Genomic DNA, 23,322 nt, shown 5'->3' on the forward strand with positions numbered 1-23,322 from the left:
TGACATTCTCCTGGTACCTAGAAAATATCAAAGGAGAAAACTTCTGGCAAACCAATTACAGCTGAAAATAAAAGGATTCACTAAAGGTCTGCTGAAATAATTCATTGCATGTCCTGCAGAACCCTCATAGGTTCTGCAGGGGAAGTGTCTCCTCTGATAAAGCCTTCCACCAGGATGGAATGCTTGCCCTGATGGAAGCAAGACAGACTTCCCAACAGCCGGACACTCAAAAAAATAATCTGCATTGATGAGGACAAGCAGCATGGGAATATACCAGGAAAGGCTGGTCCCAGACCGTTTAGGGCTTTAAAAGTTATAAAAGTTATAATCAGCACCTTGAACCTAATCTGGAAACAAATTGGCATTCTATGCAGCTGCCTCAAGATTGGCTGTGTATGGTGTGACCAGGATGAGCCAGGCAGCTTCATTCTGAATCACCTTAATTTTCTAAGATATCCCCATGGACAGCCTTGCATATAGCGCATTGTAGCAGTCCAGTCTGTAAGTGACCATGGCATGAATCACTGTAGCAAGATCCCACAAATGTATTTGTCTGGATGTTGAACTCACTCAGGACTAACTGTAGTCTCACAAATGTATTTATGTGGACATTGAAGTCACCCAACCATGGGGAACACAAGGCCCACACAGAGACTGCCAGCTAGTATCAATAGGGTATCCAGGGGAGAGCTAAGTGGATGGTACACCAGCAGGATACCCACCCTCTACCTGGCTTGCCAGGCCAGCAATGCAGTGCTGGAGAATTGAGGCAGAATGATCATCTGAAAGAGGAAACACACTTAGGTGAGAATAACCACCCCACCCTCTGTCCTGCCATTTGAGGTTGATGAAGGACTGAGAAATCAGATAGAACCAGCTGAACAACCTCATCAGGCTCCATGTAGATCTCCATGTAGGTCTCAATCTATCGAGCCAGATCAAAACCACCCAGTTTTATTATATCCTATTTTGCTGTTTCTCAGTCTGGCATTGCACAGCATCAAGGATAAAGAGGAGGCTAAACAAGGAACCTAAACACCATCATTTCTACAGATCGGCTGAAGATCACGAAGATTCTGAGCATTCCAATATCACAAAAACCTTTTTTTGAACTACAGTCCTCTTCCAACTGTACTTCCTAACCCTTTAAATTACTGGAATGTGTGATCTGTAGGTAGCTTGTACATGGAAAATGTCTGGTCTACGTGCCAAAAGAAGATAAGTGGGGGACACAAGGAATTTATAATGTGTGAATACACTATGTCTCTATTACTGTTCTTCCACTGAAAAATTTGACCCTGTTCAGACAACATATTCAGGAAGACTGAGCATGAATGGAAAGAGTCTACCTATGAGCAGTTCAGATATTTATCTTTCCTTTTGATTTTTGCTTGTCTGGTGGGCAGAAGGAATAAACATTCTAAAACCTTCCTGAAGAACTAAATTCAGTTTGGACAAGAGAAATCCAAAAATAAAGTATGAAATATAAATGGGGACTGGACTGAAAAGAAATTTTAAAACAGTTATGGCCAAAGCCTATTTAAACCTGGAAACTGCTAATAAGTGAGGAGAGAGCATAATAAATGTACCCATCCAAGTTCTTAAGAAATAAAAGTGGATGGATTTTTTCCACAAACCCACAATTAACCTCAAGCAATTTCCTGTGTACAGATTCTTGCAGTTCTCCTCCTTCTCGGAAAGAGTTGGCAGATCTTTGGTTTCTTTTATTTTACAGGTCTTTTCTAAGGATTTTTGTGACTTGGTGGGGGGAGATATCTTCTTTGAGTACAATGAAAGGCTAGTATTTCAAACTATTCTCCTTGATCTTTTCTAAAAGCTACTCACCTTTATATGAAGCAAATCTTGATGTATTCCCCCCCTTTTCCCCCTGCAGTGAACACTGAGGGGCTTTCCGCACCGGGATCTTTGTAGCAAATTGGTTGCTGAATGAAAAATCGCCATTTAAAATAGTGGAATTCGTCGTTATGCATACCTGCCTTTGTAGTGGAATCCAGTTGCGTTTTGTAGCGTTTCCCACAGGCTTCCGGTCTCGGCAAAAATCGCTAGAAAGGAAGCGCTATTGCCAAGCTCGTCCCGCCCCTGGCCGTCAAGCAGCCAATGGGCAGCCGTTAGCATGCTCCCAAACAGCCCCTTTCCCTTTAAGAAAGTTTTTAAAAAAAAAAAACCAGACCCATTGCAACGAATCTGTGTTGATTCGTTGCAACGGAGAGACCCATCCAGCTGCCTGGTGTGTTTGAGCTGTCATTTATTCGTTGCCACGCTGCCTCCGAGTGAAAAAAAAAATCCCCCCCCCCCTCACGGGCCCGATTTTCGGCTGAATGAATGTGTAAAAAATAAAGGGAAAATACATCAGCAAACGGGCTTCTCTTGTTTGTGCTTAGTGACTGAAGGGGAGGGACTGAAGCTGGGGAAGCCTCTAAACAGAAAGAGGCTCGCTGGTGCATTTATCCCCGCTCGCTCGGAGAAAAAAAAAATGGCGATCGCTTCACCGGAAGATCAGAGAGAACCAGGGGGAGGGACTTTGTAGAAACCGTAACAATGTTAACGCACAGGTCTTTTTCGCTAGTGTTGCAGATTGGTTGCAGGAGTGTATCGCTTTCCGGAGGGTGAATCCACTTTTGGGGATTTCCCTGAAAGCGCTACAAGGAAGCGCTTTTTGCAGATCGTTTTCAGGTGTGTGGCAGATTGTCAACGACGTTGTGCATAACGGCAAATCAGTAGCGTTTTCAATTGGCAACCATTGTGCGATTTTGAAGGCGTGCGAAAAGCCCCTGATTTTTTTCAGTGATCATTCTGTACTTCAAACAATAATGCATATGTTGTTTTTTCCTGTGTAGATCGTCCCCAGGGATAGGTGATTACCCATCCCTGACTAGTAGCTACTCCATGGGCAATGACAGGTTTGTTCAATGGATGTGGCCTTTCACATGCCATTGCAACAACTGAGCCATAGCAATTCATGGCAAAGTGTGGGATGATACCATGGCAGTAACTAGAATGGCATCTGAACTAAATTGAGAGGGTTCAGAGGAGAGTGAGACTCTCCTTGGACTGGATCTGGACTTTAACTTCTGAATCTGCCCTTATCCCATGCTTATTACTGATTTCATGCTTGACCCAGAACCTGGATTCTGAGTATGCACTACACTTGAGCTACCAGTTCGCTAGTAGACTGTCAGCAGCATTTCCCCAGAGACTCAAGGATAATATAAGTGGTAGGAAGGGAATCAGATATAAGACGGGGATCAGAGAGCCAACTTGGTTTAGTAGTTAGCAGTGCGGACTTCTAATCTGGCGAGATGGGTTCAATTCTGCACTCCCCCACATGCATCCCACTGGGTGACCCTGGACTCGCACAGCACTGATAAAACTGTTCTGACTGAGCAGTAATATCAGGGCTTTCTCAGCCTCATTTACCTCACAGGCTGTCTGTGGAAATGGAAGGCAACTGTAAGCCGCTTTGAGACTCCTTAGGGTAAAGAAAAGCGGCATATAAGAACCAACTCTTGTTGTTATTATTATTCAATGACCATGTATCATAGTGGACATACAATCCACATTCTATCCACCACTGCATAAGAAAAGACAGTGTCACCAGAAGTCATTGTTTCCAGAAATTATACTATGATGCCACAGGACTTGAGCGGTCTCTAAGTTTATACTGTAATCCTCTGCAGAATTACTGCAATCCTCTGCAGAATTACTTTAAACCCATGGATTTCATAGGAACACCCCATCAGACACAAAGGGATAAAACCCAGATTAACCAAGAATATAGTGTGTGTGAGCACAGTTTGAAAATTATGTACTCATTCCATACAGTTGTGCATGAACAGTATCAGTACTAATTAGTCAAGCCTGCTAATTCTTCTAGTTCCTTACGTCTTTTTCAGAGTATTTGCATTCAGATTAATGTTTCTGAATGCAGCTGGAAAGAATAATGTACAGGGCCCAAATAATCTGTGGTATACTTGGTCATTTGAGGCCCATTTCCTGTTCCTCTCAATGCTTAGTAAATGATGAATAATATTTAACCTAGTGGGCTTGGCAGTCCCCCGTACCGCACATACTACACAGCCCAGTCTTATCAGACCTGAGAAGTCACAACAACAATATAAGAAATAATATGCTGTGATAAAGCTGAGTTGAAAGAAGGTATTTCATACTGAAACCTTGTTGCATAACCGGAATAAAAGAAGACAAATTTTAAAGAACTTTTGAATTCTTTATTGTTATAGAGTTGTGTTTGCCAGCTACGCCATGGTGTTTTCTCTTATATTGTTGCTGAAACCAATACTGTTGCTTCCTATAGTTATTTTGCAGATCTCAGATGTTAATCAGGGTTAAACCTGGTTAGTATTTAGATGGGAGACCTCCAAGGAGTATATACTGCCTTTCCACTCAAATAGGATGCCGTAAGTTATGTAATAAGTGGAACTGCACTAGCTCAGTGTAGTTTGATGCACTGAAATAGATGATGCATTTTGCTCTCTGAATGGTTCCTGGATCTTTGTGCCCTTGAAAATCAGCTATTTAATTTCTTATTGTTTATCTAAAACATTTCTGGGAGGGGTATTTAATTTTCATAACAGATCAGTTGTTTAAAAGTCAAAATGACTTGGGAAGTATATTTTAATACAAATATGCCACAGTCTGATAAATATAACCACAAGGAAACAAAACATGTCAGACAAGTGAACCAAATTCTGCCTTTAAAAAAAAAGAAGAAGATGATGCTTGTGGTCAGATTTCTTTTCAGCAAAATCGCTTTCTAGTCTCTTTGTGCTCAGTTGTCAGACAGTACGCAAGACTATTGAAGCAATTCCTCTCAAGAAACTGATTCACTTGCCCCAGAAGAAGAGTCTCTTTACTTGAAACACAACATCTTTAAGAGCTTTTTGGCCCAACTTCCTCCTAGCTGGAGTTTCTGATTTGATCACCACTGGAAGACACAAACTTTTATTTTGATTCAAAACAACTGGGAGTAGCTGAATTCAATCTATTTTCCAGTTCATAATAAAGTCCTAGCAGAATTGCTATATGACCAAGAACAGCAACCATAAAGGTATCTTATAGTGCTTGTACTTTTGCCCTGCTGCTTCTGGGCTAGTAGGAGTGGTTCACATTTAGTGTAGTAAAATGATGCAGGGGAAAGGGTTATTAATTTATTTTAACTTGCATATCCTGACCTGCTTTTAGCATACATGAGATTTCTAGAAGTTCTACTATCTACATCTAAGCCTATTTGGAATCAACAGGATGGCTGTATCTCCCAACCAACTGCTAGGCTAAAACCTCCTGTAGGGACTTTTGGACTTGGCCGGGTTCGGAGTCCCTCCCTGAAAATTAGAGCTGCAGTGTAACAGAGCATTTTGAAAGGTTGCTGTTATTTGTGAATGAGGCACATATCCAGACTCACAGTGCTTTGGGAAAGATTATTTGCAAAGATATATCATCTTCATTTTCTTCAGTCTTCTTACTGAAACATAATAGAAAAGCTTAAAAGATAATTACAAAGAAAGCACATTTCAAGCCCCCATGGCTGGCTCAAGCAGACTACATGCCTACACATCAGTGGATAAAGACAGCCGAGCCTAATGGCTGCTTGTTACTTCAGAGCACACACTGATCTGCTCTTTTTTTTCCTTGAAGAAACAGGAAGTGGGCAGGAGCCCATGTTAAACAAAGGAATCCCCAGGGAATGTAACCTGGGTTTTTCCATCGCAGCCTTACCTGCAACCATTTGATGCACTAGTGAACACACAGTTACAATTCAGCTGCTTATACTTCAAGGCTGACTTCACCAAATTATTTGCTGACTGCAATTCCAACAAGTCCCCTTTTGAAGCAGCAAGTCATTTGGCCTTAGGACAGCACCTTAAAAACAGAAACTTTGAAAAGATATATGAACGATATTCAACAACAATCACAATATATATATATGAACAATCACAGTATATATATGAACAAGGGGGTTTATTGCTCATATCTATTAAGCACGTTTTGCTTCTGAGATATTGATATTTGTCCTTAGGTAGTAGCTTTGTCAAGATATCAGCCACCATCTCATTTGTTTCACACTTCATAGTTTTAATCTGTCTTTCACACCTCTCTGATATTTCATAACTGTTGCTTTAGCCAGTCCCTTGATAACGTCAGTTTCAGACCAGCGGATGCAATTGCGCTTATCCTCATAGAGAATTACAGGTGTGGGTTCATTTATTCCAAAATCTTCTAGCAGGAACAATATCCACTCCAGCTCCATGTAAGCACAGGCCGCTGAGACATACTCAGCCACTGAGGTAGAAGTTGCCACTGTGGTGTATTTCTTGCTCCTCCAGCTGATGAGATGTTCCCAGATGTTCTTAAACCATGTTTGAGGTTTTGGTTCTTACCTTTAAGGTCATCTGTAGCCTGGGCCCCACTTACCTGAGAGACCATTTGTCTCCTTATGCTCCCTCAGGGCCTTTTGCTCTGCGGGTTTGAGTCGGTTGGTTAGCCCCAGTCCCCAGGAGGCACGCCTGGCCTCGACCAGGGTGGAATGAGCTCCCAGAAGAGAAGACCCATCATAGTTCCACAGGGCCTGCAAGACGGAGCTCTTCCACCAGGTTGATCCAGGCTAAGAACAATGGGTCCCTCCCAGTATAGGCCCTCATAGTCCGGACATCACTAGAATGTCTCCCGCTGGGTGTGGGTGTGATGGTTGCTGTTATTTATTTATTTATTTATATTTATTTATTTTAAAATTTGTACTCGGCCTTTCACAACACTGTCATCTTGAGGCGGCTTACATAATAAAACCATGAAACAATATATCCCATAAAAACCCATTATGGAGGCGGTGGGGGGGGTTATGGAGTGGTTTTTTTTTGCCACCAGTATGGCCTTATGATATTGTATGTTTTTATGTAAATTTAAAATCTTACTGTAAGCCACCACAAGCTGGCAGGGTCTGTGTGTGGTGGGCAATAAACAAACAAATAAATAAATAAATAAATAAATAAATAAATAAATAAATTGTAAAAAATTAATGTATAATAAAATTCGGATGGCAGCAGCTAACTAGGGACCTATTGAAATAATGTAATGGAAATTTAGGAGTTATAGTTTGTTTTTACAGATGTCACTGAAACAGTACCAATAGAGGTGTAGAATTATCAAACATTCATTAGGTAATGATATAACATTAAATAAGACTTATTATTTGTAATAAGAAAGGTGTAAAAAAGTACTGTTAATTTCATTTTTTGTTTATTAATAGCCATTGAGGAAGATGTTTGTATCTGAAAATGAGGTGTACCGGATCTTGTTCTGGCTTTGATGGCCTGGTGGTAAAAAAATGATTGCAACCTTCTGAGTGATGATACAGTTATTAGGGATTGGCTATAATTCGACATCCTGGTCTGTCCTGGTTCAAATCTTTGGTTCTTACCAGGCAGAGAAAATGGCCTGCTCCTCTCTGGAATGTAGTTTTTGATAAGTTCTCTCACAAAACCAAAGTTTATTTTATAGCTGAGATAGTCCTTATCAAGGCTAGAGAAATAGAAGAAGAGTGTGTCTCTACTGTTTATGTAAATGGTTGGAGGTGGGGGGGGGAGGAGGCATGAGAGCAGCTTCTTGGACCTGTCAGCAGTTCCTGGAAGGCTGGTGTAGAGGCTGTAGGGCAGTGGTCCCCAACCTTTTTATCACCGGGGACCACTCAACGCCAGGGACCACATACCGGGGACCACTCAACGCCGGGGACCACTCACCGGGAACCACTCAATGCCTTTTACAGAGGCCCGGTGGGGGGGGGTAGTTTACTCCTCTACTCTCAACCACTGCCCTAGCGCTCTCTGATCGCTGTGGTAATGTTTAAACATCCCATCAAAATAAGATACAGACACGCCACAACAATGAAGTGTGTTGTAAAGGGCTGGGGGGGGGGATGAAATAAAGGGCCGGGGGGGGGAGAAGGCATCCTTCGGGGCCCACCTCCAATTAGTTGAAGGACCACATGTGGTCCGCGGCCCACAGGTTGTGGATCGCTACTGTAGGGTACTCCCGGGAGGTGGAGTGGGGAGGTAGAGACCCCAGGCTATTGGCTCATCCTGCAAGACATCATCTTTTCCCATCTCCAAGGAAAGTGTATTTCACACTATGTAATCCCATTGTTCTCGGTGCAGATTTGGGAACTCCCCTCTGTCTATATTTTTTCTGCAGTAAAAATATTTAAAAGGTTTTTAGTGTATTTAATTGGGGCTGGGCAAAGGAACCCTAATTGGACCATTTGGCTATCAGCATGTTTAAAATTGAATAAACGTTTGCCACAGCAGCCAGCTTGATATTTCTTTGCTTGTCTAGCCCTTGTCTATTTAGCAAGAGTCTACCTTTGTCTGTCAGAAAAAGGGTTAATGTTGATTGACACTAGTTGCTAGTGGGAACAGACAATAGTGGGTCATGTGGTTTGTTTATTGGTATGCAAAGTATATACCAGTTATTGAGTATGTGCTTGCTTCCCATGTCCATGACTAATAACTGATGAGAAATTTCTTCTACTTCCTCCCTTTGTTCCAGAAGAGAATTGCTTTAGGCAGTAGGGAGATCCATATTGGACTTCAGCCATGTAACAGCTAAGGTGTAGAGCTGCATCATGGGCTATAGAAAACGGTGCCTTCTCTTGTTTCATTTCCAAGTTCCCCTACACTTGTAGACTAGTAAAATATGTGTTTTATACTATCACACTGCCTTGTCTAGTTTCATAATTTATATATCAACTCTGCTAATACGTTTTATACAAAATACCCACCCCAGGGGCAGTTTCCCTTTTATATATAAACCATGGATAAGGATAGTGGGATGAATGCCGTAAGGGATGAATGTAAGTTCATGGATACTCTACCTCCCACTAATTCAGTCTCCAGGCTTCTTGTGATCAACAACATCAAACTTCGACAAACCGTTTGCTTGTCTTCCAGCAGTTAATATATGTTTGATTGTGCAAGAAAAAAAGACATCCTCTTCAAACAACATTTCAAGGCAACCTGATGAGTGTTTCAACTTGTTTAAAGAAACAGTTCAGTCACAGGATGAATATTGTTCTCATTTCTTGCAGTGTGTACCCCGTTGGTATATGTGGATACCCTATGGGGCAATATAGTACCTTTTTCAGGGTCATTTCATGATGGAAAAACAGCATGGGGAAGACGTTTAAGCTCCCTCTACCCACCTACCATGGTCCCTATATGAATTAGGCTCTTGGACACCCGAGAATTGAGCCTGAGCATGCTGTTTGCAGCGGATATCTAACTGAAAGCCCTTGTGGAAAGCCCTTGTGACATGTAGTTACATTCTTAGTACAGTTCTGGAATCTGGGAGATCCTTGGGCAAGAAAATCTTAATCCTGGTTCACAAATGTAAGGGAATAAGGTGGCATCAGGGTGTCAGAGATCTGAAGAAAGAATGGATCACAACACTAGGTGGAGATGGAGGTTCATGAAGATCAGATTTGGGAATGCTCTCTTAATTAAAAACTCATTGCTGGTTCTTTGTTGATTCACTGCCCAGGCTACTGAAACAAGTCATTGCGTTATAAATTGACCATGGGTGGCACATGGGTGGAGGAGGCAATGGGTGTCATTTCTGCATGTTCTTGATTCCTAGTATGGGTTTAACGGTTGCAAGGTCCCTCTGCATTGTGCTATGAACGGCATGAGAGAAGCTGGCTCCTCTTATGCTGCTTGCTTCCTGGCTTCAGTGGGCTTCAAAGACCTACTGTATCCTGCTGTGCAGCCAATGGGAGTGTATCCTAGCCTCTTACATCTTCCAGAAGGAATCTCATAGGTCTGGAATTGACAGCATGTTCAGTATGATGCACTTTGATGTGTCACCTATTTGCATATCTGGCAGAAGTTGTATCAAAGCAAATAAAAAGAAACCATTCCAAGGAGGAGTATGTAACTTACAGGATTACAGGGTGTTGGTTCTTGCATTATGTAGGAGAATTCCTAAAGTTAATTCAGTAATTAGAGCACATGTACTTTGCCCCAGTGTGTTCATTCAATTGATTTGTATCTTGGTGGATTAGTTCCACTTTGGAAATAAGAACATGTCATTTGGAATGTCAAAATCCAAGGTGAAAGAAGTTGGAGGATGTTCTGCCTCCAGTAGGAACCTACAAACAAGACTAGCAATCTGTATATTTTGGAAATGGCACTAGAGGTGGCACGCTGTCCAGGACACATCCAGTGTCCAGACTTTGTTTCTGGGGTGGAGGGCCAATCCAGGCACGAGCAGCCACACAATCCCTGCCAGCCGCCAAGCCCTGCTCAGCTTGCCGCTTCACACAGCTGGCAGTGATGGTTGTGACTGCAATGTGCAGCTGGCCCCAAGGAGGAGGAGGCCCCTAGGAGGCAGCAGCGGTCGCAATGAGGTGGCAGTGGCCCCAAGGCAGCAGTGCCGCCCGCAAGGAGGAGGTGGCGGCAGCCACGAGTAGGCCAAGGTGGCTGCAAGGGGACAATAGCAGCGGATGCGAGAACCTGCCAGCTATGGCAGCCAGAACAACCCAGCAGCAACCATGAGGAGAGGCGGCTCCCCGAGCTGTTGACAATGCCCAAGAGGAGAAGGCAGCCACAAGAACGAGCCGCCAGCATCAGCTCACTGAAGTAGGCGGCCCAAGGTGTGGTTGGAGGTCAAGAGAAGCCACCGCTGTCTGTGCCCTGTCACTGCCTACACAGCAGTAGCAAGACTGCTTACAATCTCACAGTATAAGTTATACCCTTCTAAAACCAATTATATCAATGGGTTTAGAAAAATGAAATTATGTTAGGATTGCATTGCCAGAGAGGCGGCAAATGCAGAAATTTCATAGAGGATTGTCATATATGTAACACAGCAATTATCACTATCAATCAACAGGATTTAATCCCAACTATTATAGTGTTTTTTCATTCTGAAGAGAGCAAACTTAAATTCTGCATACATACAATTCTTTTTTTGTATTCCCACCTTTTCTTGATGCTCTGTTGGTCAGTCAGTTCCTTCTCTTGCTTATCTGTGATAATGCTTTTGAGAGCAGCAAATGGCATTCAGAACCTCTTTACTTTTGCAAAAGCATTTCCCATGTAATCTTTTTGTAATCTTCTAACTGCTTGCATTTCTGATTCCAATAAACTTCACTATTCTTGCTGCCCTTTGAAAATCCACATTTAATTTTCCTGCTTCCTCCCTTTGCAGCTTTTGCTGCTTTTCTACATTCAGCTATTCTTATAGTTTCATCTGAAAGCCATTTTGATAATTTTTGCCTTCTTACACAGTATGTATTTAACTGCTGTTTCAACAACAGTTGATTGAATTTCCTGCCACAGTTCATCAGGCATCTTCTCTGTTGCTTCCAATAGCTGAAATTGATTTTTCACCTCCACTGCATATGTGAGCAAAATTTTATTTACATTGAACTTCCTTAACCCTGATGTTCTCTTGATGTTGCAGAGTTTTGTTTTGATTTTAGCAAGTAGTGCATGATCTGAACCACAGTCAGCACCTGGGTATGCTTTGGCAGCAGTGATTGAGCTGGACCATCGTTGGCTGCATAAGGTATAGTCCTATTCCTGTGTAGTTCATTTGATGATGTCCAAGTGTATAAGTGGCAGTTATGCTGTTTGAACCAAGTGTTCATGATGCAAAACCAATTTTCATGACATAATTGTGCCAATTACCTACATCATTCCTTTCTCCAAGTTCGAAGTTGCCAGTTATGTCTCTCTCTACTTGTTCACCAACTTTTGCGCAACAAGTCACCTATTATGTAAATTACATCCTTCTTGGATACTTGTCTTGAATGGCAGTATATTTCCACCTCTGTTGCATTAGTTGTTGGAGTGTATACTTGGACAGCTGTGATATTTATTGGCTTGGCACAAATTCAGATTGTCATGATTCATTCATTGATTGTCAAAAAAACTTCCACTGCTGGAAAAAATGTTTTGCTTGCAATGAAAGCCACACCATTCCTTCTTACAAAGTGGTGTCCAGAACAGTAGATGGTAAAGTCCTCCAATTGAAAGAAACCATCACTGATGCCTTCACTGATGCCAAGGAGGTCAATTTTTCAACCTAACCTTTTTCTCTCTTGACAATTTCCAGTTTTCCTTGAGTCATTCCTCTAACATTCCAAGTTGTCATTTGGTGTATCTTCATAAAGTATAGACCCTTGCTTTCACCATTGGCAGCACCAGCACCTGGAGTTCCTGCTGGATTTGCACCAGGCAAGGCATAAAATCCAGGGCTACTTGCTGCAGGTCCTTGCTCCTCCCCAGTCACTTGTTAGGTACCTTCTGGCCTATAGGGCTCACTATTGTGCACCATATGGAAATCGTTTGAAAGCTGTACCATAGTATTTTCTTGACATTTTTTTTACAAGGTACGTTGGCAGGTCTTTCCTTAAAGGTAAAGGTAAAGGTATCCCCTGTGCAAGCACCGGGTCATGTCTGACCCTTGGGGTGACGCCCTCCAGCGTTTTCATGGCAGACTCAATATGGGGTGGTTTGCCAGTGCCTTCCCCAGTCATTACCATTTACCCCCCAGCAAGCTGGGTACTCATTTTACCGACCTCGGAAGGATGGAAGGCTGAGTCAACCTTGAGCCGGCTGCTGGGATTGAACTCCCAGCCTAATGGGCAGAGCTTTCAGACTGCATGTCTGCTGCCTTACCACTCTGTGCCACAAGAGGCTCTTAGGTCTTTCCTTAGCCCTCCCCATATACCCAGGCTTAGAACTGGAATGCTTAGGTGTGCATGGCTGGCTTTTTTGAGGAGGAAGTTGCACAAGCCTTGAGTCAATTGCCAAGCAATAAGGCCCCAGGCATTGACATCATACCAGTGGAACTGCTGAGATGTGTACCAATCAAAACCATTACAGCTTTGTGCCAGAAAATCTGGGAAACTAATAACTGGCCAGAGGATTGGAAATGATCTTTGTTGATCCCACTGCCAAAAAAGGGTGACTCAAAAGCATATTATTATACCCCCTCCAGAGTACAACAACATAGATTGGTGTAAGAACGAGAAGATGTGAGACAACTGGGACAGTCAGGTTTATAGTTTTATTATTTTACCTGTTTTTATTGTTTTATCAAAGTTTCTATTTATGGAGAATGTTTAAATGTTGTATACCGCCCCAAGTCTATTAGGGACGGGTGGTTTGTAAATCCAATAAGTAATAACATTTATTTATTTGTTAAACATTTCAGTGCCTCTTGTGTGTGGTGGTTTACTGAGGTAGAAATACACCATATTGGTTGTGAGGGAGAACACCTTAATCCATTAGGCTGGTGATTTTCTTTATAACAGCAAGGCATAGGTGGGAAGAATACAACAAAGGTCTGAAGGGAGAATTTACATAAAGCTCATCAGCAGAAAGAAAGAAAGAGTTTTCTTTAAAAGGAAGAAGTTTACATCAACTACAATCCTTCTCTCCCACACAAAAATAAAGGTGTCTCTGGGTTAGGTGCGTGGCCCTCTCCTCGCTGTGGTACAGCCCTTCAAAGAAGACATGAGACAACAGCTTGGTTTTAACTAGTTTATTTAATTAAACTGATCTGGGACTTATTTAAATATTGTAACGTACTTAAATGAGGCAGGCTTCTAGCAGATCCGCCCTGACTTCAAACACAGCCAGCAGTATCAATTATCATGTGGCTGTGAGTGGATGCTATGACACAGTTTACTAATGTAACAGGATTAACTTTTGCTTATATATTCCTACTGTTATGATGGTCAGTTCTTAGTCTGACGAAGGGTGCTTGCACTCGAGAGCTCACGCCCTTGAATAAATCTTTGTTGGTCTTAAAGGTGCTACTGGACTCTGATTTTATTGTGCTACTTCAGACCAACATGGCTACTCATTTGAATCTATCCTTAAGGAAACCAGCAGTACTATTACGATCTGAAGAGAAACCAGAGTGCAATTGCGAAGTTTGGTCTGTTGTGGATCTTTCTGCAGCACTATTCCTCTCATCAGAGGCTGAGCTCTTCCCACCTTCTACATTAATGGAAACCGGATCTTGTCCACTTTGGGGAGCATGTCCACATCCACATTACCACTACATTTGCCTCTTATGAGAAATGTTATCACAATAAAGAGATGAGTAAACTCCCAGTGTCCTGGCTTAACTGAGCCCATGGAATGAAACTTTAGACTTTTCATTGATGAGTAATTGTTTGGTCCAATCCATCTCTATTTGGAATGGCTTCCTTTCCAAGAGAGGATCGACAGGGCCTGCAAAAAGGGAGCTCTTCCATCAGGTATTTGGTTGAGACCAGGCATAACCAACAACATCTGCAGGGCCCCTGCTCCCTCCCTCCCAGAAATCCATCAAGGCGTTCTGCTCCAGCACCTGTTTGTACTATTATACTGTTGTACTGTTACCACTGTTATAATTACCAGTTAGGAATATTAATGTTATAGTTATTTATATGTACGGGTTGTTTCTTGTATAGTTCTAAGTTATATGTAAACCACTCTGAGCCTTTGGGGTGGGGGTTTATAAATAAATAGATCATTTCCACCTCCCTTAATGAGCAGGCTCTCCTTTATTTAGGGGTTCCTCTCTTGCCCCTCTTGTGGGGTAAGCCAGACTTGGGCTGCCTCTCTGTGGGTCCCACCATACGCAGAGAACCAATAAAACACAACAAAGCCAAATGTTTGGAAAAAGGTGCTATTGCTTACCTCCACATCATGCCCCTGGTATTCTCTGGAGGTCTCCCATCTAAATACTGTCCAGGGCTGGCCTTGTTAATTTCTGAGATCTGACAAGATCAGGCTTACAATTCTGCACACACTGGATAATGTACTTTCAGTGTGTTTTTGCAGCAGGGTCTTCCTGTGTGGAACAGGAAAAACTACTTCTAAAGTACATTGAAAGTGCATTATCTAATTTCTCAACTAGTGTTTCAAGAAACCCTTGGATTTCTTGACAGCCCTGGAAGAGTTTCTTGAATGAGTGGGAGTTAATTAATTAAATTTTATTGTTTTAGTTTGTTTAACATATGTCAGGTGATATGACCATATAAGGTCATGTGGACCCACCCTTCCCAAAATGGCCACTGATGGGTCTGGAGGGTTTGGGAAGGGAAGGGACCCCATGTGGGTGTATACACAGCTATGCTTCCCAACTATATTCTGCATGATTGTGCCACTTCTGGGGTTACTCAAAGCCTGAAGAATGTTTCAGGGGGTTCTCAATGATAAAAAGGTTGAGAAAGGCTGATCTAATGTATGCAGAATGTAGTGGGCCATCCAGATTAGGATACTGGCATTGTACCTGTCTTTTTTCTTACAAGCTTCTTGGGAGATTTGTATTGAGGTAACAGCATGTGGGTTCCCCGCTCCGCACAAAACTATGGGACCGTTTCACCTTGACCATCCACTGAGCTGCTTGTTCATATTAAAGAAAACATCCTGTGTGATCACAAAAGTTCTACATACCTTGAAGTTAGTGAAACCCATTTGTTTTTTTAGGACTCTTTACTGTTCATTTATCATTCAGTTTTATTAGCAGATCCTTTCTTTCAAACCAGGAAAGCAGGAAAAGTAGAAGTTGACTTTAGTGCAGTTCTTTGTTATGATCTTGGCGGGTAGAGACTAAACAGAATCCGAACTGAACAGAGTTTGTCTAGAGACTCTGGAGTTAAATGTTTATTTAAAGCATGATTTGTGGTTTTGCTCTACTGAAAGGAGCTTAGGGGGAAGGGCTGTTTTGCAGCTAGGAAACAGGAGAAAGCTTCCTCCTGAAGAGGCCCATTACATAGTTGTGGGTGGCAGAAATTGATGGGAAAGGACTCGGCAACGAACTGCAACGGAACTGGACTTAACTGCAGCAAAGAAAGTCTAACTAGCCTCCTGAATTGGCCATACACTTCTGAGATGCTTGCAAGCAAGGACTGGAGGCAGTGGGTTGGATGTTGCCTAAATTTCCACAGGTGCAAAGAACCAGTTTTTGGAAATTATCTCCCTCTCGCAGCAGCCCAAAGCATCCTCTAAAATGCTGCTCTACGGACAGGGAACCCTCTGGAATAGCTGTGGAGGGAACTGGTAGTTTCTCATGGGAGAAGGGACTGGCAAAAATCATGCCTCCTTACCATGTCCACAGATAATTAGGTAGGATCTAAGCCTATAGCTCTCCCTTACTATTTATCCCCAGTTTCTGGTATTTAGTACTGCTTCTGACCTCTCATGGCTAACAGCCATTGATAGTCATATCCTCCATGAATTTGTCTAATTCGTCTTGAAAGCCATCTAGAGATTGTGCCTTTTACTTCAGCGGAGAGTTCCAAATGTTAATTATGTATTGTACAAAGAAATATTATTATCTGTTTTGAATATACTATCAGTTAATTTGATGTGGTGCATATTCTGTTTGTTTTATTTTTTTAATATTCTGGACTGCCTTCTGGATGTTCAGTGCAGTTCATTGTCAAAATTATGCCTCCCTGCCATCTCAACAGAAATTATGAACTATAATAGGTAATCAGAAGGCAGATATACATTTTAAAAAAGAGAGCATTTGGATAATAACAATTTAATGGTAACAGCAAAAACAATTAGAGCATGGGTGGCCAGCAGGGAGGGAGTAAGGGGATAAATATTCCAGGAATGCTTGTCACTCTGGAGACACCTGGCTTTGTACCAGTAATTTATTTTCATATGATGCTTGGACGGGAATTGGGATAGAGGGGGGCCCAGAGAGAATTCCTGTCTGGTGTCTTGCAGTGGTTTTCTGCAGTTGTGGCCACACATTTTTTAATGTAGTAAATACCAAGTTTGTTATCATATGGTAAGGCTTCTCCATTTGAATACCCAATAGTGAGTAATTTGTGAGTTATAACACATGGAAAAGCAAGGACATAAGCCTGACTGCCAAATATAGATTAGTTAGATATATCACATTTCCAAAAGCCACTTATGGCTGAGAAAGCTGGACAATGAAAAAATCAGACAAGAGAAGAATCAATTCATTTGAACCCTGGTGTTGGAGAAAGCTTCCGCGGGTTCCATGGATAGCAAAAGTCACAAACAAGGAAATACCACAGGGCCTAAAGTCTGATATATCATTGGTAGGCAAAATCACAAAACTCCACTTCACTTACTTTGGCCATATCATGCAATCCAACTTAATGGAGAAAGCAATTATGCTAGGATTGGTCAGCTTGGAAACCAGGCTGACAAAGGACATGGTGGTTAGACATGATCAAAATGGACATCGGCCAGAACATTGCACAGCTGAGGGAGGCGGTGCGGGATTGGGGATCGTGGCGACAGCTATGCCATGGGATCGCCAAGAGTCGGTCTGAACTGAGTGGCTGACAACAAGTTTATAGTTTAAAACAAACCTAGTTCTCCAGAAATCAGTAGACTGTATGGGAGAGGCATTTTATTCATTACGTTTTGCTGGTACCACTTTAGTGGAGAAGTATTACTGAGAACAGATTGTTTTAATTAGTACACAGGACTTTGCACTAATTTTCTGCCACCAGGATATCCTGTGATTATTACTGCTTGGCAAAGATTCCAATGTGTACTGATGCCATGGTTTCTTTACATTTTCCTTATTATTATTTCATCTGTAGGTATGTTTCAATATGAGTAAGTGAAAAATTCAATGAAATCTATTACTGTGATATTACCCTCATATTCAAAATGTTACTAATTTGCCACAGAAGGCTGACCTACGTACCACAACCCCATCGTTGTTATGGGCAGTTTGCCTGGTCAGAGTACAAGGCAGGTAATGCCCTTTTTACTCATTTACTCATTCTACTGGGATTTACAGGTGCCCCAACCCTTCATTACATCATAAAAAAAAATCAAAGTATCTCATTCTATCTAAAACACAAATGTAGAGAGGATTGCTGTTTATGACTCTTGTCATGAAAACAGTAATTAAAGAGAAGAAAGTGGAGAGGACGTGGCACCACTGTATACTTTGCATGTAAATGTTCCAGGTTGTTTCATTCCCATGCTGTTTCTAGTTTTAACAGAATCAAGCTAGATTATTTGCGTCTCATATTCAGCTCTGGTTCTTGGAATCAGATATTTACCTTGCAAGCAGGATGGCAAGGAAGGGCTGTTGCAAGGAATATGGGTCCAAGAGCAGAAGTTACTGAGGAACTCAGAAGAAACTGAACCACATGTTCTATAACAGTTATCCCCAAACTTTTTATCACCGAGGACCAGTCAACGTTTGACAATTTTACTGAGGCCCGGGGGGGGGGGGGGGATTGACTTTTGCCGAGGTACGTCGCTGCCGCTGCCTGAGCCCCTGCTCCACTTGCTTTCCCACCAGCACCACTGACTTCCCGCTGCCTGCTGGGGGACGCTGCCAGCAGCAGCTGCGCAGTGCTGCGCCGAGGGGCAGCCCCAGCCATAGCAGCCGCTGGAGAGCACCAAAGGTGAGCCAGCAGCAGAGTGGCAGGGCAACCCCCGAGGCAGCAGCCGGGGAGGAGGATGAGGAGGAACCGCACCCCGGTACTGACTGATCCACGGACCGGCACCGGTCCCCAGACCAGGGGTTGGGGACTACTGCCATAGATGTTTAAGTTCCCCAAATATGGCTATCACCAAGCAGGGAGACTAGTATGAATTTGAGACCTGGGTTTGTACAGAAGTGATGACCCTTTCAGGATGGGCCCAGGTCAGAAGGGATGAATGAGCCTTTTGAATGGAGCTAAAAAGCAGTCGGGCCTCACTGCAGCCATTTCAACACTGCCTTAATATGTGTGATTATAAGCCTAGGCAATGGGACCGACTACTAGCTGCCAAACACGCAAATCCCTTTGCTCTTTTGATAGGGGTGAAGCCATCACAAACCTTTTTAAAGCAGGCACAAAAAGAATGTTATAAAACAGTGGTCCCCAACCACCAGGCCGCGGCTCCCTCTCCCTGCCCCACCCCGCAATGAGAAACTCCCCAGGCCGCAAGCAAATCATCTGCTTAAGCGGCCGATTAGCTTGCGGCCCGGCAAGCTTCTTTTTGCGGGGGGGGGGGAGAGGGAAGTGCGGCCGCATGCGCAAAAGCATGTGTGTGGCCGGTCCGTGCATGTGCGTCTACGGCCGCGCATGGTGCAAACGCGCATGTGCAGACCGGCTGCACATGCGTGCATGTGCGAAACTGCCGTGTGTGCACCTTTGCGGCCACACATGCGCAAACGTGCATGCGTGGACCAGCCACACGCGCGCGTTTATGCACACGCGGCCGTCCATGTGAGGCCTCCGGATCGCCCGCCCACACCCACCAATCCGCAGCCTAAAAAAGGTTCCGGACCACTGCTGTAAAATACACTGTTGTTATTTAATCCTGGATTGTATTCAAGTGTCCCTTGCTCACCCTCTCAGTTTTCTAGATGGCCTAGAAGAGCCACTGTGCAAACACAATCTGCTAGGTTTTTAATATGTAAGCCAGGGGTCCCCATCATGGAAACCAAAGGTGCTGTAGTGCCCAATGACATATCAGCATTTGAATGTTTTGAATGGGATATACAACCGTTTGGAGTGAGTTTATTGTTTTTCAAGAGTTTTTGCTCTAGTGAAGATTTCTCTTTGCATTTTTATGACCACATAACTATTTTTATGTTACAGTTAATAACCTAGTAGATGTTTTCATCATTTGTACCATTTGGTAGATGTTATCAACTACCGTCTTTTCATAATAGATTGTTTAAATAGAGCTTTTTTGCTTATTTTATAGACTCATGTAAGATTTTCCGTTTTGTAGAAGTCGCTCATTTGTTGAATTGTTCATTCACAGATTGACAGAACTGAACTGAAGAAGACACATGCCAAAACATTTTCAGATCTTTTTTTTCCTTCAAGCAAATTCGGCGAATAGATATTTTCATCGAAGGAAGGGTGATAAGTTTGTTATTTGTTGTTTATTGTAATTAGCAAATTCTGCCACATGGTATATTTCTTCATGCCCAATAACAGCTTTTGTGGTGCCTACTAAGCCCTTTCAGAAAGGAAGCGGGACACTCGCCTGACACAGCTTCTGATTGGCTGTGCAGATTAAATTGATAGTGCTTCTGCAGCAGCTACTTCCACAATGTTGATTATTTTCTGTCTCTCTCTTCTCTTTTCCAGTATTTTGTTTGAGTTGGGCTCCTTACAGATGGGTCTCGACATGCAGAAGAAATAGAGTTTGCTAGAAAAGATGCTCAACTGGCATAGCAAGCTAGTAAACCTGGGTGCCTTACGTGTAAGCCCGGCCACAAGGCAGCATGGCATTTGGGCTCTTCGGCATGGCAGATCTTGACTTTCATGTAAATAAAACAATGAGGCGGCCGATTGGACCGTACCGCTTCAGAACTGCATGTCGATGGATATAAGCTATGGACTTTTAAGGCTGTTATCTCTTTGTTGTTCAGAACAGGGGTCCTCTGTCTTTTTGAGTCAGTGGGCACCTTTGCAATTCTGGCCCAGTGTGGTGGGCACAGCCCCCAATTGGCTGCCGTGCAATGGCTGCTGAAGGAGGCGGAGCCTGCTGCAAAATGGCTGCCACAGTTTAACAGCATGATCTTTGTGCTGTGGTGGCAACTGCTGCCAAAGCAACGTTTAAAAAAAATCTGCACCGCCAATCAGATCTCCTCTGGTTAATCAGATACCTGGCTGGATTAAAGCCACACCTGCCCAAATCCATTTTCTAAAAGCAACTGGAAAGGGGTTGGTGAGCACCACGGCGCTCCTGATCCCCCCAACAAACCTGGGGGCCACAGAAGTAGAATGTTTTTATGAGATATATATATGGGCAGGTTATAAAGATAAAGATTTATTATTTATTTCTACAATCCCAAATTAGATAATTAAATAAAAATGGCAATTTCAAAGGCAGAATTATTTGTTTGCATTAACAAAAAGGCACACCAAATTACAAGGGGAAAGATCCTCTTGTTTGCCGAATTGGCTTTCTGCGTGAAGAGGAATTTTTAGGCACCTTAAGGACATGACTCCCTATCTCCCCTTCTGAAATGGCCCAATCCATTTTTTGGCTAGCCGAATCTTTTCTTTTTCTGTTGGTCCCCTCTATGTGTTCGAGAAAGCCTGCTCTCATGAGCTGGAAAACAAGTAATGTCACTGAAAAAGAGTCCTTTGTGCTGCTTCACAGTTTTGCAGGCTTATTCTGGATAACTCCTGCCTCTGACTCTCCATGAATGAGATCTCCAGATGGCCCAGGAGTGAATCTATAGGGGAGTTTTGTAACTGAAGCACTGGGCTCAGGGTATTAACTATATTCCCCTCTCCTTTCTTATGTAGGAAATTTCAGGGCCAATTAGACAACTAGAGAGACCTGTAAAGATCTGGAGAGATTTAAGTTCTGCTGACTGTAAAGAGAGCCTTTGGTGACTTTGTAAACTATTGTTTAACACTGATCCTGTCTTGAGGAGTTAAGGAGCCAGCTTGGTGCCTGGTTAAGTGTGGCAGCTTCTAATCTGGCGAGCCGGGCTTGATTCTCCACACCTCTGCATGCAGCCAGCTGGGTGATCTTGGGCTCGTCACAACTCCGATAGAGCTGTTCTCATACAGCAGTAATGTCAGGGCTTTTTCAGCCCCACCTACCTCACAGAGCATCTGGAAAGGAAGGGAAAGCGATTGTAAGCAACTTTGAGACTCCTGGTAGAGAAAAGTGAAGTATAAAACCAACTCTTCTTCAATTATTTCTGTCTAGGAATCGGCACATTTTTACAGTTCATTTTTACTATTATTTGGAATCATACCTCAACCATTTTGAACCAGAGGGTTGGTTTGTGAACAAAACGGATTCATAGCAGTTTGTAGCCCCTGCTTTTTGCTCTCCATCACTTTCCACAGGGAGCAGAAAGAAGCAATTTTCCCAGAGAAAAGTGGCTGGGAAAAGAAAAGAGAGGGGTTAAATGGCTCTGAGCTCCCTATTACCCTGATTTTTCTGAAGAACAGAAAGGAGGGGTTTAAATGGCTTCCATCCCTGCTTTCTATTCTTTATGTACCACCACAAACTACCTTAAAATTTGTGCTGGCAGAGTAGTTATCACAACAATGATGAACAACCTAATTTAAGAATCAATGATAAGAAAGGGAGGAGAGGCAAAGGTTCCTAACTACATCTCTTGCTGAGAGAGAAGGTAACAGTGAGGGTGGACTTTTTCTAAGAGAAGAATATTGTGGGAGTAAGCCCCATTGAATAAAATGGGACATTTATTAAAGGACATATTTAGGCTTACTATCTTCATATCTCAGCTTAAAACTTTTTCTTCTTTATTTGTCCAGAGTCATTAGCCTGCCCAGCCCAAGACGGGAGGTTAAATTCCCCACCAGGAAAAGTCTCTGACAGCAGAGCAGGCAGGATGTACCACTGGGGAGCTTAAGGCTGATCTTGGCTGATGGCTAACAGAAATACTTTATTATCTAAGGATAAGTCACCCTAAGTTAAGGATGCCACCCTCCAGGTGGGACCTGGGAATCCCCTGGAATTATAGCTCATTAGATGGCAGAGATCAGTTCCCCTTTGAGAAAATGGATGTTTTGGATGCTTTGGAGGGTAGACTCTATCACATTGTACCCCCCCCTGAGGTCCCTGTCCTCCCCAAGCTCCATCCCCAAATCTCCAACCAAGGTATTTGCAAGATGCTCTGTCCTGAACATAATGCTGTGTGTACAGGAAAGGAGTTCTAACCACACTATTTATCTATTTACTTTATTTATCCCACACCTTTCTCCCCAATGGGATCCAAAGCAGCTTGTCCTCCTCTCGTCTTTATTCCCCCCCCCTGCAACAACCCTGTGAAGTAGGCCGAGAGTGTTTAACTGGCCCCAGTTCACACAGCAAGTTTCCATGGCATTGTGGGTATTTGAACCTGGGTCTCTCTGTTCCAAGTCTGACATATCACTGTTCTGGCTATTAAGATGTGATCTGACCTGGGCACTGAAAGAATGGCAAGTCAAGGGGACCTTCCTGATTAACTGAGACATCAAGCTAGAGCACAAGACAGGTTGCTGTCCGCGCTATATGCAAGAACCAAGCTTTCTAATTATTAAGGATGAAAAATGGAAAGATACTTGAACCAGGTGATGAGGCAAACTGTAGTTTGGTCAAGCCACAGAGCAATGTCGGTGGCCTCGTCATCGTTATGGCTCCCTCTTTAATAACACACAAACATGCATTCCCATATCCTGGCAGCTGATGGAGCAGGAATTCTATCTTTTACCACAAGATTCAACATCACAAAACATTTATTTTGCTGGCTGTATTTTAATAGTTGCAGATTAGACACAGGATGCTTAATTGACTATACTGG

At 42.9% G+C, this 23,322-nt stretch overlaps 1 long non-coding RNA gene across 1 annotated transcript in view; it reads left to right on the forward strand.

Moving 5' to 3' along the window:
* Window positions 1–20,346, forward strand: part of LOC143841849 (uncharacterized) — a 48,731-nt gene extending 28,385 nt beyond the window's left edge. The window contains exon 3 of the long non-coding RNA XR_013232895.1: window positions 19,803–20,346. This is a non-coding gene — a long non-coding RNA (uncharacterized LOC143841849). The remainder of the gene's footprint in view (window positions 1–19,802) is intronic.
* Window positions 20,347–23,322: the final 2,976 nt, after the last annotated feature.

This window comes from Paroedura picta, chromosome 7 (assembly GCF_049243985.1).
Source record: "Paroedura picta isolate Pp20150507F chromosome 7, Ppicta_v3.0, whole genome shotgun sequence".
Classification (NCBI taxonomy): Eukaryota; Metazoa; Chordata; class Lepidosauria; order Squamata; family Gekkonidae; genus Paroedura; species Paroedura picta.